This window comes from Salvelinus sp. IW2-2015, linkage group LG17, assembly GCF_002910315.2.
Source record: "Salvelinus sp. IW2-2015 linkage group LG17, ASM291031v2, whole genome shotgun sequence".
Classification (NCBI taxonomy): domain Eukaryota; kingdom Metazoa; phylum Chordata; class Actinopteri; order Salmoniformes; family Salmonidae; genus Salvelinus; species Salvelinus sp. IW2-2015.
In genome coordinates, this window is record NC_036857.1 from 6,168,263 (window position 1) to 6,187,779 (window position 19,517).

The window sequence follows — 19,517 nt, forward strand, 5'->3', positions numbered from 1 at the left end:
GTGGACTGGGTCTCCCTTTTAGAACAGAGTGGACAAATTCTACATATTTTTAGTCATCAACTGGAGGAGAGAATGGATTCCCAGCTATTCTCCTTCATGTTGTCTCAGTGTATGTGTGTGTGTGTGATGTGTGTGTGTGTGTGTGTGTGGTGTGTGTGTGCCTGTGTGTGTGTGCTGTGGTGTGTGTGTGTGGTGTGTGTTGTGTGTGTGTGTGTGTGTGTGCTGCGTGTGTTGTGTGTGTGTGTGTGTGTGTGTGTGTGCCGGTGTGTGTGTGTGTGTGTGTGTGTGTGTGTGTGTGTGTGTGTGTGTGTGTGTGCTGTGTGTGCTGCGTGGCTGTGTTGTGTGTGTGTGTGTGGTGTGTGTGTGCTGTGCCTGGTGTGTGTGTGTGGGTGTGCCTGCGTGTGCTTGTGTGTGTGTGCCTGCGTGTGTATGAAGAACCTGTGTGTGTATGAAGAACCTGCTTAGGTTGTGTTATGATATGAATGTTCATAACACTATATACACTGTTAAAATGAAGGTTTTTGTAACACAAACTAGTGGCAACTGCACTGACACCAACTTTAAAGAGAGGAACCCTGGAGTTTTGAAGCACATGTGTGTAAGGGGTTATGAGACAGATTTAAGGTGCACTGAAACATTCAACCTAAGGTGTTCTGAGGCATGACATGGTGTATTGTAACACCACTTAATCAAGAGTTGTGTAACACCTTGCAAGAGGAAACGGTTGAAAACACTATAATGGTGAGTCCTGTTTTGTGCATAATTAGATAGCTTCTCTTTTGGTGTTGTTTCATCTCTCGCTAAAGCTCCTAAACACTACAGTCTAAGAATAAAGGTGCCATCTAGAACCTGATGAAGGAGAAAGGAAACCGCACACTGCTCTTGATAGTATCACTGATCTTAAATGAGCTTATGTATAGTTTTTTAAAATCTAGAACCATCTAGAACCTAAAATGGTTATTCGGCTGTACCCATAAGTGAATGCATTGAAGAACCTTTTTGGTTCCAGGTAGAACCCTTTTGGGTTCCATGAAGAACCAAAGGGTTCTACATGGAACCCAAAGGGGTTCTACCTGAAACCAAAAAGGGTTCTCATATGGGGACAGCCCGAAGGACCCTTTTCGAACACTTTTTTCTAAGTGTATGATGGTGTTTTGAATCCTGTGTAGTGCCTAATTAGATCCCTTCTTCTGGAGTTTAAATACTGTATAGATCCCTTCTTCTAGAGTTTAAATACTGTATAGATCCCTTCTTCTCTGGAGTTAAATACTGTATAGATCCTTCTTCTAGAGTTTAAATACTTATAATCCCTTCTTCTAGAGTTTAAATACTGTATAGATCCCTTCTTCTGGGGTTGTTAAATACTGTATAGATCCCTTCTTCTAGAGTTTTAGATACTGTTAGATCCTTCTTCTAGAGTTTAAAATACTGTATAGATCCCTTCTTCAGAGTTTAAATACTGTATAGATCCCTTCTTCTGGGGTTAAATTACTGTATAGATCCTTCTTTCTGGAGTTTTAAATACTGTATAGATCCTTTCTTCTAAGAGTTTAAATACTGTATAGATCCCTCTTCTAGAGTTTAAATACTGTATAGATCCTTCTTCTGGGGTTTAATACTGTATAGATCCTTCTTCTAGAGTTTAATATACTGTATAGATCCCTTCTTCTAGGAGTTTAAATACTGTATAGATCCCTTCTTCTAGAGTTTAAATACTGTATAGATCCTTCTTCTGGGGTTTAAATACTGTATAGATCCCTTCTTCTGGAGTTTAAGATACTGTATAGATCCTCTTCTAGGATTTAAATACTGTATAGATCCTTCTTCTAGAGTTTAAATACTGTATAGATCCCTCTTCTGAGAGTTTAAATACTGTATAGATCCTTCTTCTGGGGTTTAAATACTGTATGATCCTTCTTCTAGAGTTTAAATACTGTATAGATCCCTTCTTCTGGGTTTAAATACTGTATAGATCCCTTCTTCTGGGGTTAAATACTGTATAGATCCCTTCTTCTAGAGTTTAATACTGTATAGATCCCTTCTTCTGGAGTTTAAATACTGTATAGATCCCTTCTTCTAGAGTTTAAATACTGTATAGATCCCTTCTTCTAGAGTTTAAATACTGTATAGATCCCTTCTTCTGGGGTTTAAATACTGTTTAGATCCCTTCTTCTGGGGTTAAATACTGTATAGATCCCTTCTTCTAGAGTAAATACTGTATAGATCCCTTCTTCTGGGTTTAAATACCTGTATAGATCCCTTCTTCTAGAGTTTAAATACTGTATAGATCCCTTCTCTAGGTTTAAATACTGTATAGATCCCTTCTTCTAGAGTTTAAATACTGTATAGATCCCTTCTTCTAGAGTTTAAATACTGTATAGATCCTTCTTCTAGAGTTTAAATACTGTATAGATCCCTTCTTCTGGGGTTTAAATACTGTATAGATCCCTTCCTCTAGAGTTTAAATACTGTATAGATCCCTTCTTCTGGGTTTAAATACTGTATATGATCCCTTCTTCTGGGTGTAATACTGTATAGATCCCTTCTTCTGAGTTTAAATACTGTATAGATCCTTCTTCTGGGGTTTAAATACTGTATAGATCCCTTCTTTCTGGACTTTAAATACTGTATAGATCCCTTCTTCTGGGGTTTAAATACTGTATAGATCCTTCTTTGCTGGACTTTAAATACTGTATAGATCCCTTCTTCTGGGGTTTAAATACTGTATAGATCCCTTTCTTCTGGGTTTAAATACTGTATGATCCCTTCTTTGGGGTTTTAAATACTGTATAATCCCTTTCTTCTGGGTTTAAATACTGTATAGATCCCTTCTTCTGGAGTTTAAATACTGTATAGATCCCTTCTTCTGGGTTTAAATACTGTATAGATCCCTTCTTCTAGAGTTTAAATACTGTATAATCCCTTCGTTTAGAGTTTAAATGACTGTAAATGGGAATCCCTCTTTTTGTATATTCCCTGCTCCTATATGGTGTGCTGATAAACTCCTCATTGGTAACTTAAAAAGGTCAAATGTACAGTATTGTGCTATAACAAAGGATGTGAGAAAATAGTTATTAAAATTAATACTGTACAATAACTACAACATTTCTTTATCAAGACATGATTTTTAAGTTTCAAGGGCTTTATCTTTTCTTTGCAAATTATCAAATGACAACAAAACATTAACAGGTCTTTCACATTTTTATATTGATAAAGACACTTCAGAGATCTGTAAGGTCTTTATCATATTTAGGGCTGTGGCGGTCATGAAATGTTGTCAGCCGGTTATTTTCATGCAAAAGACTGCTGGTCTCATGCTAATTGACCGTTATTTAATATAAACATGTTGACCATCTTTAGGCCTCCACACATATAAACTGATGATGCTGATGCGTGCCTTTGGAAAATCTACATTTTAAAAAGTCGAATTAATCAATTTAATATWCACCCTCACAATAAATCCATTATATATTTTAGTCAGGTCTAAATAAACATTATGATATGAAGTAAATGTATTTCAGAAGAACAGAATATGAGTTGGCATACTGTATGTTAGTAATATGGCTATACTCCATGTCATAGGCTGTAGGCTTATTCAAGATAAGTTTATACGTCCTGTGCCATTATTTTATTTTATATTAAGAAGAATATAATTTAACTTAGTTGAATAAAATATTGTATTTTTCCCATTACGGAGCGAGTGCGCATATGAAGTGACTATGTTGTGCGTAGAAGTTATTATTTTAAACAAGTCCTATATGCTAGATTTTGTTATTTGTCAACCTTAGTTGTGAATGATACAAACCTTAGAATGTGTTAGAAATCAGAACAGATATGGGCTGCATGGTGGGACTATAGGCTATTGATGATTTGAGAAAGTAGCAAAAAAAGATTTGCTCTCTTCCTTGCCTCAGGCTGCACAGCTGTTCTCTCATCAAGTGATCATATTTTCACCCATCAGACAATTCTCAATTATAATCATGTCTTTACTAATATGTAAAATTTGTTTCGATTTAGAATGTCCCATTATCAAATGGACAGGGGACAAAAGACATGTCATCTGTATGCACTGGAATAGTGAATGTAGGCCGCGTGCTTTCCCGCCAGTCASTTTTGTAGGCTACTTCGGTTTTATAGCGGAGCATGTGCTTMGAAATAAACATAMTTTTCACTCCATTTATTTCACTCCACGCATCAACCACTGTTTGAGGAGCATGCTCTTGCTGCCCGACGGGATTTTCCACCCAAACTCTGTATGCCATGGGCCCTTCAACCTTGATCCTGCAGATAGCAAGTGCTTAATTTGGGAAACCAAGTGGAATCTGTTCGGGAACATCGATAGTAACATGTTTTCACAACTAAACAAATTTCACTAAACTGTTGACAGCCCGTCTGCGCGCTTGAGAAAGGAATAAAGGAGAAATGAGATGGAAATGCATGGTGATGATATATGCTGTATAGCTAAAGGGAATGTTACTAGGCTATTCAAAATCAAATACAAATTCACTATAATTGTAGGCTAACTGTAAGCCGCCCTACACAATCAATGAACCAGCAGCATCGCCTAGGGCTATACGTTCTCTCCCAGACTCATGGATAGACATTTTGGAGCATAAGGTAACCAGTCGATCCAGTATGCATAATAATACAGTCCACACTCAAAGGCCAGACCAACTATGTACCAAAGACATCTTAAATCAGTTTTGTTTGATGTTTTTATGCTATGCATAATATGTGGTAGGCTTCGTATTGTATAACGGCACAATCAACATTTTAATTATGTTTTTTTGGGGGTTTATGAGCTTGGGCTCATAAGCCTATGCATATGCATAAGCGCTAATATGCATATGGGGGAATTGAAATGAATCATCACCTTAAAAGCACTGTCCATTTCGTTGTACATTATTAGGCTTTGAAACAACAAACATATTTTACACTGTTTCAACTCGCTGTTGAACCTCTTTCTTCAAATTGATCATCACAGTGAGGTGAGTTTTAAAAGTATGATAGGCCTACTGTTTTCATGATAAGTGTTGGATGTGATTTTCGAAAGCATTTACATTGATGTCAGAGTGGTTAGAGGGACAATAGAGCCCTGAGTACGAGGCCATTAGGAACTGATAGTAGTTAGCAAGTTGGGTACTACCAAAGCATGTCCAGAGTGCATAAAATTTGATTTTTTGTTGTTGTACTTTTTAACCCTTTTCACCTCAATTTCGTGATATCCAATTGGTAATTATTGTCATATCTGTTTCACCTGTCTTGGTGATTGTCTCCACCCACCTCCAGGTGTCTCCTGTTTTCCCCATTAGTCCTCTGTGTATTTATCCCTGTATTTCATGTCTCTCTGTGCCAGTTTGTCTTGTTTTGCCAAGTAAACCAGCGTTTCTCCGAGCTCCTATTTTTCCCAGTCTCAGTTTTTTTGCTAGCCCTCCTGGTTCTGACCCTTGCCTGTCCTGATGCCGAATACGCCTGCCTGACCACTCTGCCTGTTCTGACCTCGAGCCTGCCTATCCCCTTGTACTGTTTGGACTCGTACCTGTTCACTGAACCCCTGCCTGTCCTGACCTCGAGCCTATCTATCCACTGGTACTGTTTGGACTCTGACCTGGTTTATGAACTCTCGCCTGTCCCCGACCTGCCTTTTGCCTACCCCTTTTGGTGTAATAAATAACGGAGCTCAACCATCTGCTTCCTGTKTCTGCATTTGGGTCTCTACCTTGTGCCCTTATAGTTATAGTCTTGATACAGTCCATTCAGAAAGTATTCAGACCCCTTGACTTTTTCCACATTTTGTTACATTACAGGCTTGGATGAAATATTATATTTACATAAGTATTCAGACCCTTTACTCAGTACTTTSTTGAAGAGCCTTTGGCAGCGATTACAGCCTCGAATCTTCTTGGGTATGACGCTACAAGCTTGGCACACCTGTATTTGGGGAGTTTCTCCCATTCTTCTCAGCAGATCCTCTCAAGTTCTGTCAGGTTGGATGGGGAGCATCGCTGCACAGCTATTTTCAGGTCTATCCAGAGATGTTCGATCAGGTTCTAGTCTGGACTCGAGCTGGGCCACTCAAAGACATTCAGAGACTTGTCCTATAGCCACTCCGGCATTGTCTTGGCTGTGTGCTTAGGGTCATTGTCCTGTTGGAAGGTGATCCTCGCCCCAGTCTGAGGTCCTGAGCTCGATGTAGAAGGTTTTTTATCAAGGATCTCCCTGTACTTTGCTCCGTTCATCTTTCCCTCGATCCTGACTAGTCTCCCAGTCCCCGCCGCTGCAAAAAATCCCCACAGCATGATGCTACAGCATGATGCTGCCACCACCATGCTTTACTGTAGGGATGGTGCCAGGTTTCCTCCAGACGTGACACTTGGCATTCAGGCCAAAGAGTTCAATCTTGGTTTCATCAGGCAAGAGAATCTTGTTCTCATGGTTTGAGAGTCCTTTAGGTGCCTTTTGGCAAACTCCAAGTGGCTGTCATGTGACTTTTACTGAGGAGTGGCTTCTGTCTGGCCACTCTATCATAAAAGCCGTATTGGTGGAGTGCTGCAGAGATGGTTGTCCTTCTGGAAGGTTCTCCCATCTCCACAGAGGAACTCTGGAGTTCTGTCAGTGACCATCGGGTTCTTGGTCAACTCCCTGACCAAAGCCCTTCTCCCCCGATTGCTCAGTTTGGCTGGGCGGCCAGCTCTAGGAAGAGTTTTGGTGGTTCCAAACTTCTTCCATTTAAGAATGATGGTGGCTACTGTGTTCTTAGGGGCCTTCAATGCTGCAGAAATGTTTTGGTACCATTCCCCAGATCTGTGCCTCGACACAATCCTGTATCGGATCTCTACGGACAATTCCTTCGACCTCGTGGCTTGGTTTTTATCTCTGACATGCACTGTCAACTGTGGGGCCTTAAATAGACAGGTGTGTGCCTTTCCAAATCATGTCCAATCAATTGAATTTACCACAGGTGGAATCCAATCAAGTTGTAGAAACATCTCAAGGATGATATTTGGAAACAGGATGCACCTGAGTTCAATTTCGAGTCTCATAGCAAAGTGTCTGAATACTTATATGTAAATAAGGTATTTCTGTTTTTTATTTTTAATACATTTGCAAAATAATCTATAAACCTGTTTAGGCTTTGTCATTATTGGGTATTGTGTGTAGATTGATGAGGGAAAAAAACTATTGAATACATTTTAGAATAAGGCTGTAATGTAACAAAATGTAGAAAAAGACAAGGGGTSTGAATACTTTCCGAATGCACTGTGTATACAGTACCAGTCAAAAGTTTGGACACACCTACACATTCAAGGGTTTTTCTTTATTTGGACTATTTTCTACATTGTAGAATAATAGTGAAGACATCAAAACTGTGAAATAACACTTATGGAATCATGTAGTAACCAAAAAAGTGTTAAACAAATCAAAGTATATTTTACATTTGAGATTCTTCAAAGTAGCCACCCTTTGCCTTGATGGCAGCTTTGCACACTCTTGGCATTCGCTCAACTAGCTTCATGAGGCAATCACCTGGAATGCATTTCAACTAACAGGTGTGCCTAGTTAAAGTTAATTTGTGGAATTTCTTTCCTTCTTAATGTGTTTTAGCCAATAAGTTGTGCTGTGACAAGGTAGGGGTGGTATACAGAAGATAGCCCTATTTGGTAAAAGAACAGGTCAAATAAGCAAAGAGAAACGACAGACCATCATTACTTTCAGACATGAAGGTCAGTCAATCCGGAACATTTCAAGAACTTTTAAAGTTTCTTTAAGTGCAGTCACAAAAACCGTCAAGCGCTGGGATGAAACTGGCTCTCACGAGGACCACCACAGGAAAGGAAGACCCACAGTTACCTCTGCTGCAGAGGATAAGTTCATTAGAGTTACCAGCCTCAGAAATTGCTGCCCAAATCAATTCTTCACAGATTTCAAGTGACAGACACATGTCAACATCAACTGTTCAGAGGAGACTGCGTGAATCAGACCTTCATGGTCGAATTCCTGCAAAGAAACCACTACTAAAGGACACCAATAATAATAAGAGACTTGCTTGGGCCAAGAAACACGAGAAATTAAATGTCAGATTTTTGGTTCCAAACGCTGTGTCTTTGTGAGATGCAGAGTACGTGAACGGATGATCTCCGCATATATGGTTCCCACTGTCAAGCATGGAGGAAAAATTGTGATGGTGTGGAGTGCTTTGCTGGTGACACTGTCTGTGATTTATTTAGAATCCAAGGCACACTTAACCAGCATGGCTACCACAGCATTCTGCAGCGATACGCCATCCCATCTGGTTTGCGCTTGTCCTGTTTTTTAACAGGACAATAACCCAACACACCTCCAGGCTGTGTAAGGGCTATTTGACCAAGAAGAAGAGTGATGGAGTGCTGCATCAGATGACCTGGCCTCCGCAATCACACGACCTCAACCCAATTGGTATGGTTTGGGAGGAGTTGGACCGCCGAGTGAGGGAAAAGCAGCCAACAAGTGCTCAGCATATGTGGGAACTCCTTCAAGGCTGTTGGAAAAGCATTCCAGGTGAAGCTGGTTGAGAGTATGCCAAGAGTGTGTAATGCTGTTATCAAGGCAAAGGGTGGCTACTTTGAAGAATCTCAAATCTAATATATATTTCGATTTGTTTAACACTTTTTTGGTTACTACATGATTCCATATGTGTTATTTCATAGTTTTGATGTCTTCACTATTATTCAACAATGTAGAAAATAGTAAAAATTAAGAAAAACCTTTGAATGAGTAGGTTTGTCCAAACCTTTGACTGTGTATATTTTTTCTGCAGGAGACAGAAATAGCAAATAATAGCAAGCCATAAAGATAATAACTGAATTATGCATTAATGTACTAACTGCCTTAACAGTAATAAATTGCAATAGAAATATACATTTTTTAAACATATCAATAGCAATATGAATATACAGAGCCTTCAGAAAATGTTTTTTTCTCACATTTATTGGAAATGAAATACAGAAATATCAAATGTATATAAGTATTCACACCCCTGAGTCAATACTTTATAGAAGCACCTTTAGCGGCGATTACAGCTTTGAGTCGTCCTGGGCATGTCTGTATCAGCTTTGTGAATTTGGATTTGGGGATTTTCTCCCAGTCTTCCTTGCAGATTTCCTCAAGCTCAGTTAAGTTAGATGAGGAACAGCAGTCTTCAAGTCTTACCACAGATTTTCAATGGGATTCAAGTCTGAGCTTTGGCTGGGCCACTCAAGGACTTTCATGTTCTTGTTCTGAAGCCATTCCAGTGTTGCTTTGGCTGTGTGCTTGGGGTCATTGTCCCGTTGGTATGTAAATCCTCGCCTCCCCAGTCAAAGGTCGTTTGTACTTTGAAGCAGGTTCTCAATTTGCCTGTATTTGGCTCCATTCATTCTTCCCTCTATCAGTCTCCCAATCTCTGCCACTAAAAAGCATTCCCATAGCATGATGGTCCCACCACCGTGCTTCACGGTAGGGATGGTGGTAGACGGCTGATGAGCTGTGCCTGGTTTTCTCCAGACATACTGCTTTGCATTCAGGCCAAATAGTAAMWTKTTTGACTCATCAGACGACAGGATATTTTTGCCAAATGCTCTCATTCTTTCAAAGCCATTTTTGCAAATTCCAGGCGTGCTGTCATGTGCCTTTTTCTCAGGAGTGGCTTCAGTCTGGCCACTCTCCCATAAAGCCCAAATTGGTGAAGTGCTGTTGAGACTGTTGTCCTTCTGGCAGGTTCTCCCATCTCAGCCAAGGAMCTCTGTTGATCTGTCAAAGTGGTCATTGGGTTCTTGGTCACCTCCCTGACAAAGGTCTTTCTTGCCCGGTTGCTCAGTTTGTTTGGACGGCCAGCTCTAGGCAGAGTCTGGGTAGTTTCATATTTTTTCAATTTCCTAATGATGGAGATCACTGAGTTTTTGGAAACTTTCAACACTTTAGAAATAGTTTTATACCCTTCCCCAGATATATGCCTCATCACAATTATATCTCGGAGATCTATGGACAGTTCCTTGGACTTCATGGTATAGTTTCTGCTCTGACATGCAGTCAACAGTGGGACCTTATATAGACAGGTGTGTTTCTTTCTAATTAATGTGCAAACAATTGAATTGGCTACATGTGGACTCCAATCAAGTGGCAATGACATCTCAAGGATGATCAAAGGAAACTGGATGCACCTGTGCTCAGTTTGGATTGTCATAGCAAAGGGTCTGAATACTTATGTATTTCCTTTTCAAAAAATGTGCACCAATTTCTAAAAACATGTTTTCACTTTGTCATTATGGGTTATTGTGTATAGATGGATGAGACTTATTCAATACATTTTGAATTCAGGCTGTAACACAACAAAATGTGGAATAAGTCAAAGGGTATAAATAGTTGGATGCAATAACATGTGGCGTGGTAAGCCAGAGCTAAAGCAGGCTAAATTAGCTGTGGCTATTTAGTGTAGCATATAGCACGTGGGGCGAGCATTGAACAATAGATAAAGCTAGTAGGCAAATAAACCAGCAGTATTAACAAAAAAATATGCCTTAATTTGCATGAAAGCAAAAAAAGACAGGCCTTAATTTGCATAAAAAAACAAGTGTGTGAAAGGTGCCAACAATGACATTGTGTCAATTAACAACTACATGTAGCATCGAGAAAACTGATCAATGCACCAAGCATAACCATACAGCGACCATTAGCAGCCGAAATGYTACGCAAAACAAATGGTCCTGTTGAGTGAATTCCTTTTCTGTTTCCTTCTTCAATATAATAACATTTCATTGATGCATACTTTCTTGGATTGTTTTGGAGAGTTTCACTTGAGCGTTTGGTGTGGTCTCACCTGTCTCCTTCTTCTTCTTCTTTGGAATTATGGCGGTCTGTAAACAAATGTTATAGGTGCATGCCACCACCTGTATTGGCTGTGTATCAGCCTACTATTCTGTAGTATGAATTCATTACACTTTGTGAAGAAATTAGCCAATAATTAGCCATAATTAGTGCCCTAGGAAATGTATTAATTTCAAGTTTTCTTTAAAATCTTAATTCAAATATTGTCTGAAAATCTTCATCAATCAATATTTACGCAATAAATCATTGGCATTTCAAAACCATTTGATTATATGAGACACACAGTCTGCCAACACATGCTTTTTGTGTTTTGATGCTGCCATTTACAGGCACTGAAACACCCACAATGGTTTTCACAAGACTCTTAAAAACACCAATATTTACATTGAAGATCCACTTTGGGTGTGTCAGATTACTTGCATTCTGTTTTGAAATCCRTTCAGTGTATCAGAACACTTCTATTGGGTTTACATTCAAAGGTCCTCCAAACACCAGAGCTCAGCTTAGGCCTGCTGCCTTTCATGGTCTCACTGCACAATGATGGTGTTTTGAGTCTTTCTATTTTAACATTGTAGATGCAGCCATCTATAGCGTTTTAATGAATGCTTTGATCTTGTGAATATTATCTACATCATCACTTTAATACTTTCTTAGAGTTGATAGAAAAAGTCAAAAGAACACATAAAAGGGTGCTTCAAGTAAAGTGTTTTTCTGTGCAGGCGGGACACAATTCAATTGCACTGTGAAGCAAACAGAGCTGTTGTCATCAACATTTGCAACCGAAACAAATGTAGTGTTCTTTCCAGACAGGGATGCACATTACACTCTAGATGGTATGGGGGTATACAGATCCTATGAACTACCCCGATGTAAATCCTCTGTGTCTTACATACATACAAATGCACAAGCAGCAGAGATGGGTCACCGAACGAGCAAACTTACAAACTAGCGGATGTTGTTTGATACCTTAGTTACATCGGTGCCGTGACCTGAATTACACTATTGATGTCTATCTGCTAGTTTGAGGCATGAGGACTCACAGAGACACCTAGACTTGTGTTCAAAGTTCTAATTTGGTCTTGATGTTGCAGACAACCCAGGTTCAATCCCCAGGGTGTTACCCCCACCCACATAATGATCCGCACCCATGCACCTGCACACACACACATAAACACAATGTACATCTTACAATGTACTGATCTATACTTAGCACTTCTATGAACTGACTAAACTGTCTTGATTCCACAGCGTGCTTCTCCAGAGGCCTTCTCCAGGCATGATGTTTCTCCTCAATATGTATTAAAGATAAAGCCTGCCTCTCTCCTGCAGGTGATGGCTGAACACTTCTAGGCAGAACAGGAGTCCCCTCTACGGGGTGACAGGACAGTCAGCCAGCCCTCACTGGGCCTGAGAACAATTCCTGTTTAACCCATTGCCAGACCACTGTAGAACATCTCCCCTAGATTCGATTGGCAAGTGAATGTGTGCGTGCTGTGTGTCTGTCTGCGTGTATGTCTGTGTGCATTTTTCATTTTATTTATTCTTTATTTAACTAGGCGATTCAGTTAAGAACAAATTCTTCTTAACAATGACGGCCCGCCCCGGCCAAACCCAAACCCGGACGACTCTGGGACAATTGTGCGCCTCCCTATGGGACTCCCAATCACGGCCAGTTGTATTTGTATTTGTATTTATTACAGATCCCAAGCAGCAGCTACTCTTCAAGCAGCAGCTACTATGTGTCTGTGCCAATGTTTGTGTTGCTTCACAGTCCCCGCTATTCCATAAGGTTTTTTTAATCTGTTTTTTAAATCTAATTTTACTGCATGCGTCAGTTACTTGATGTGGAATAGAGTTCCATGTAGTCATGGCTCTATGTAGTACTGTGCGCCTCCCATAGTCTGTTCTGGACTTGGGGACTGTGAAGAGACCTCTTGTGACATGTCTTGTGGGGTATGCATGGGTGTCCGAGCTGTGTGCCAGTAGTTTAGAGAGACAGCTCGGTTCATTCAACATGTCAATACCAATAAGTCAATACTAATAAGTCAATCTCTCCTCTACTTTGAGCCAGGAGAGATTGACATGCATATTATTMATATTAGCTCTCTGTGTACATCCAAGGGCCAGCCGTGTTGCCCTGTTCTGAGCCAATTGCAAAGTTATTTTTTGTGGCACCTGACCACACGACTGAACAGTAGTCAAGGTTCATCAAAACTAGAGCCTGTAGGACCTGCCTTGTTGATAGTGTTGTTAAGAAGGCAGAGCAGCGCTTTATTATAGACAGACTTCTCCCCATCTTAGCTACTACTGCATCAATATGTTTTGACCATGACAGTTTACAAGTGTTACTCCAATCAGTTTAGTCATCTCAACGTGCTCAATTTCCACATTTTTATTACAAGATTTGTTTGAGGTTTAGGGTTTAGTGAGTGTTTTGTTCCAATATTTAGAAATATTTAGAGCTAACTTATTCCTTGCCACCCACTCTGAAACGAACTGCAGCTCTTTGTTGAGTGTTGCAGTCATTTCAGTCGCTGTAGTAGCTGACATGTATAGTGTTGAGTCATCTGCATACATAGAAACTCTGGCTTTACTCAAAGTCAGTGGCATGTTGTTAGTATAAATTGAAAAAAGCAAGGGGCCTAAACAGCTACCCTGTGGAAATCCTGTTTTAACTGGATTATATTTGATAGGATTCCATTAAAGAACCTCCTCTGTGTTCTGTTAGACAAGTAACTCTTTATCCACATTATAGMAGGGGATGTAAAGCCATAACACATATGTTTTTCCAGCAGCAGACTATGATCAATAATGTCAAAACCTGTACTGAAGTYTAACAAGACAGCCCCCACAATCATTTTATCATCAATTTCTCTCAGCCAATCATCAGTMATTTGTGTAAGTGCTGTGCTTGTTGAGTGTCCTTTCCTATAAGCATGAAAATCTGTTGTAATTTTTTTTTACTGTAAATAGCATTGTATCTGGTCAAACACCATTTTTTCCAGAAGTTTACTCAGGGTTGGAAACAGGCTGATTGGTTGGCTATTTGATCCAGTAAAGGGGGCTTTACTATTCTTGGGTAGCGGAATGACTTTAGCTTCCCTCCAGGCCTGAGGGCACACGCAGTCTAGTAGGCTTAAACTGAAAATATGGCAATATTGTTCGCTATTATCCTCAGTAATTTTCCATCCAGATTGTCAGACCCTGTTGGCTTGTCATTGTTGATAGACAACAATATTTTTGTTCACCTMTTCCACACTGACTTCACAGAATTCAAAAGTACAATTCTTGTCTTTCATAATTTGGTCCGATATACTTGGATGTGTAGTGTCACCGTTTGTGGCTGGCGTGTCATCCCTAAGTTTGCTTATCTTGCCAATGAAAAAGTCATTAAAGTCGTTTGCAATATCAGTGGGCTTTGTGATGAATGTGCCATCTGATTCAATGAATGAAGGAGCCGAGTTGGCTTTTTTCCCAAAAATTTCATTTAAGGTGCCCCAAAGCTTTATACTATCATTCTTTATATAATTTATCTTTGTTTGATAGTGTAGTTTCTTTTTATTTAGTTTAGTCACATGATTTCTTATTTTGCAGTACGTTTGCCAAACAGTTGGGTTGCCAGACTTAATTGCCATACCTTTTGCCTCATCCCTCTCAACAATACAATTATTTAATTCCTCATCAATCCAAGGGGATTTAACAGTGTTTACAGTCAGTCAGTCAGTTTACAGTCATTTTCTTATTGGGTGCGTGTTTATTAGTAACTGGAATAAGTAGTTTCATAAATGCGTCAAGTGCAGCGTCTGGTTGCTCCTCATTACAYMCYACRGACYARCAAATATTCTTTACATCATCAACATATGAATCACTACAAAACTTATTGTATGACCTYTTATACRCTATATTAGGCCCAGCCATGGAAACTTTGGTTTTCCTAGATATGGTTACTATATTATGATCACTACGTCCTATGGATTTGGATACTGCTTTAAAGCAAATATCTGCAGCATGAGTAAATCAATACATGTTGATGATTTAATTCCTGTGCTGTTTGTAACTACCCTGGTAGGTTGACTGAAAACCTGATCCATGTTGCAGGCACTGGTTACAGTTTGAAGTTTTTTCCTGAGTGGGCAGCTTGATGATAGCCAGTCAATATTTAAATCACCCAGAAAATATACTTCTCTGTTGATATCACAAACATTATCAAGCATTTCACACATATTATCCAGATACTGACTGTTAGCACTTGGTGGTCTATAGCAGCATCCCACCAGAATGGGCTTTAGGTGAGGCAGATGAACCTGTAGTCATATTACTTCAACAGTATGTAACATTAGATTGTCTCTAATCTTTACAGGAATCTGGTTCTGAATATAGACCGCAACACCGCCTCCGTTGGCATTTCTGTATTTTCAGTAGATGTTATAACCATGTATTGCTACCACTGTATCATCAAATGTTTTATCTAAGTGAGTTTCAGAGATAGTCAGAATATGAGTGTCATCTGTTACAAGCAAGTTATTGACTTCATGGACCTTGATTCTTAGGCTACATATGTTAATATGGGCTATTTTTAGCACTTTTCTGGGTTGCTTGATTGTTTTTAAGGCTTTACTAGGAAGCTTATCAGAGGTAGACTTACTCATGTTATTTATATTGGCACTCATAGTGCAGGGTGAGCTGCATAAAGTGGTCTTCCTACTATTGCACACTGCCTCAGTGCTAACAGTGTAACTCTGGTTTATAGGCTCATGATTACTACTTACAATAGCTGTAGGATAAACAGATGTATTCGGTACAATTAGGGGTACATTAATTAAATTACTTACATTGTGTTTGCCAATGCCCCTAAGATCATGTACATTTGATGCAGCATTATGACAACTCATTGTCACAATGGTAGGGATTAACTGAGCTGGTCTTGGATCATTTACCAGTCATTGTTTCAACGCAGCCTTGAAGTGTGTGGACAGAGTCCAGGAGCCAAGATGATTTGGATGGACTCAATCATTCCTGTAGAGTATCTTCTGTTTCCAGAAGGTGTCAAAGTTATCAATAAAAGTGACTCCAGCAGAGCTACTGTAATATTTTAGCCAGATGTGTAATGCCAGCAGTCTGCTGAATATTTCACACACGCGGCCCAGCGATGGTACTGAACCTGAAATTATTGGCCGTTTTTTGCAGTCTTTTAATGCTAAAATAAGTTCTTTAAAATCCATTTTCAAATGTTCCGATCTATCCCTCCTGATGTCGTTTGACCCCACATGGACTACGACGGTGTCAGCTCCCGGCATCTGTGGTAGAACAGTCGGAAGCAGCCTTGTTATGTTGTGTACTCGTGCTCCTGGGTAGCACATGTTTTTTGCCTTGGGGACCGAGATGTTTCTCACCATAGAGCTGCCATTGATGACAGCTGGTGATGTTGAATGGGCCGGTCTCTCAGGCAGCCTCACGGTCTGATGAGGGTGGGAGCTCTGAGGATCTGAACCCGAGGTAGAAGCCACCAGAGAGGGAGACAGAGCCGAGGACAAAGACGCAGGTCCTCCGGATCCGATCTTGATTGGGAAGCCACCAAGGACGAAGGCACCAGAACCTCTGGATCCAGGGCGGCAAAGCTGTTTCTGGTCTGTGTCAGTTCCGGGCTCAACATCTCCATGGTGACCCCCGTTGCTGGCGGACGCCTTCTTTGACTTCCACGGCGAGTGAATACCTCCATGGCTGCTGGTTTGGGTCGAGATCAGCTCCATTCTCCAGGGAAGGCAGAGACCCCTTCGGGGATGGAACCCTGCCTAACACCGTCCAGTCGGTTGTGGAGAGCCAACACGGCAGTGAAACCTCCACCAGACCAGAGTGGCGTCCGGCTACTGGGGTGGAAGAAAAATAAAAAGTAGGTGGGTGTGGGTTCCCCAATAGCTTATGTAGGTTTGCTACTTGCTTGCTAAGAGTAGCTACATCGCTCCTGTAGTCCTCCGCAAGCAAGCAGTTGCTACATTGAAAGCCAACTCGGTCCACATTGTCCCGGAACAAAGCAAAGTAAATGCAGATCCTGCAACGTTGGATTCGTTCAATAGCGGCTCCATTTTAGACCGCCAGCCGAGCGAGCTAGGCTAGCTGGGCTTTCGCGTCTCTCCCCTTATACGGAATCTGTCAGGTTCCAGGGACAGACAGCAGCGCTCACAGCAATTTAGCCCAACAGAACCACATGATTCAAAATAAAATAAAAGTATTTGAAAACACTGTCAGCTTTTCAACCTAGGTCTTTAGTTCAGGTTTAACTTCTCTGGGATATGTGGGACGCTAACGTCCCACTTGGCCAAAAGCCAGTAAAAATGCAGAGCGCCAAATTCAAATAAATTACTATAAAAATCAAACTTTCATGAAATCACACATGAAAGACACCAAATTAAAGCTACACTTGTTGTGAATCTAGCCAACATGTCTGATTTCAAAAAGGATTTACGGCGAAAGCACACCTTGCGATTATGTTAGGTCAGTACATAGCCACAGAAAAACACAGCCATTTTTCCAGCCAAAGAGCGGAGTAACAAAAAGCAGAAATAGAGATAAAATTAATCACTATCCTTTGATGCCTTACCTTTGACGAGCTTCTGTTGTTGGCACTCCAATATGTCCCATAAACATCACAAATGGTTCTTTTGTTTGATTAAATCCGTCGATATATATCCAAAATGTCCATTTATTTGGCGCGTTTGATCCAGAAAAACACCGGTTCTAACTTGTGAAACGTCTTTCCAAAGTTTCTCAAAAGTTACCTGTAAACTTTGCCAAAACATTTCAAACTATTTTTGTAATACAACTTTAGGTATTTTTTWACGTAAATAATCGATAAAATTGAAGACGGGATGATCTGTGTTCAATACAGGATTAAAACAAACTGTAGCTAGCTTTCTGGTCACGCACCTCTAACAAACAGGACACGTCGAGTGACTCTCGTTCAAGATGGCCGTACTTCTTCATTACACAAAGGAATAACTTCAACCAATTTCTAAAGACTGTTGACATCCAGTGGAAGCTGTAGGAACTGCAAGAACGTCCCTTAGAAATCTGTATTCCCAATGAAATCTCATTGAAAAGAGAGTGACCTCAAAAAGGAAAATCTGAATGGTTTGTCCTCAGGGTTTCGCCTGCTAAATAAGTTTTGTTATACTCACAGACATGATTCAAACAGTTTTAGAAAATGCAGAGTGTTTTCTATCCAAATCTACTAATAATATGCATATCTTATCTTCTGGGGATGAGTAGATGGCAGTTGAATTTGGGTATGCTTTTCATCCAAACGTGAAAATACTGCCCCTTATCCTAGAGAAGTTAACAGGTTTCAGTGTTCGACATCAACAAACATACGTCACACTCTGATGACGTCAGTGTCTCATCTGTGATACAGCCTGGAATTGAACCAGGGTCTGTAGTGACACCTCTAGCACTGAGATGCAGTGCCTTAGACCGCTGCACCACTTGTGCATGTGGGTCAGGGGGGAGTAGATTGGCCAGTTACCCAGACAGATCAGTCCTGGCCTGGGCAGAGAGAGCAGGACCTCATTGCGACACCCGCCCGTGCGTGCGCCATTGTGTGCGTGATCATTTTGTCTATCCCCACCAGACACGATCATGACACAAAGGTTAAAATACCAAAAATATTTTTTGGGGAATGTTGAAACACACGTGAAACATTCATAGACATTTTGCTAGCTAGCTGTTGCTAGTTTTTCCTGGGAGATGAACATTGGGTTGTTATTTTACCTGACATGCATATGTCCTCTTTTTAGCTGGTTCTTTGTAGAATGTTCAGTGGGAGTCATACAAAATTGTGTGTTTCTCTACTCCACAGATAATAAGGGTAACCTAGTTAGTTTTTAGTTTGATGAATCTCTCCTAGTTGGTCTTTCATCCACGTGGGTTTGTATCTTCCTGCTATCCAATAAGGAGGGGACTTGCAGCATGTTGAGCGTCTCTAATAGAGAATTTATTCAATCATTTCATCCTAACTGCCGAGTGTCAAGGAGCGTCCGCGTACCCAGGTTCTATTAGAGACGCTCGACACGTTGCAAGACGCCTCCTTATTGGATACATTTATTTTGCAACGCTCGCTCACACAACGTGAACGGTGTAGTCAGGGTGTCAGCCTGCCACCCTCCATTAGTACCATGGGTCCATGACTGGGCGGTTCAGGGCACCAAAACTCACTGACAGATAAATCACCTTGAATTATTCATTCTGTGCAATAGGGAATTACAGGCCAAGAGGAGGAGAGAGAGGAGGACTAAGAGAGGAAGAGAGGAAAGAGGATGTATGAAGGCAGAAGAGATGAGAGATGAGAGGGAAGATGATAGGATGAGAGGGGAGGGAGGGGWGGAGAAGAGGAGCGGAGATTACAATTTGACTTATCCCTTGGGGCTATATACCATAGCAAAAGTTAGATAAAGGGATTGAATAGAAACTTTTAACTCCTGAAACATCATTTGAAAATGTAACATCTCTCTTCTATCCTTATGTAACAGCACAGTAGGTGACAGAGTGAGATTCACAGTAGTTATCACTTAGCTAGGGGGTAGGCCACATTCACAGTTCACACTGTCTATCTTTTCACAGTAGTTATCACTTAGCTAGGGGGTATGTCACGTTCACAGTTCACACTGTCTATCTTTTCACAG

The 19,517-nt window shown here is 40.6% G+C and overlaps 1 protein-coding gene across 1 annotated transcript in view; it reads left to right on the plus strand.

Moving 5' to 3' along the window:
• LOC111976442 (uncharacterized) overlaps positions 1–19,517 on the plus strand; it is an 89,430-nt gene that overhangs the window by 850 nt on the left and 69,063 nt on the right. The window lies entirely within an intron of this gene.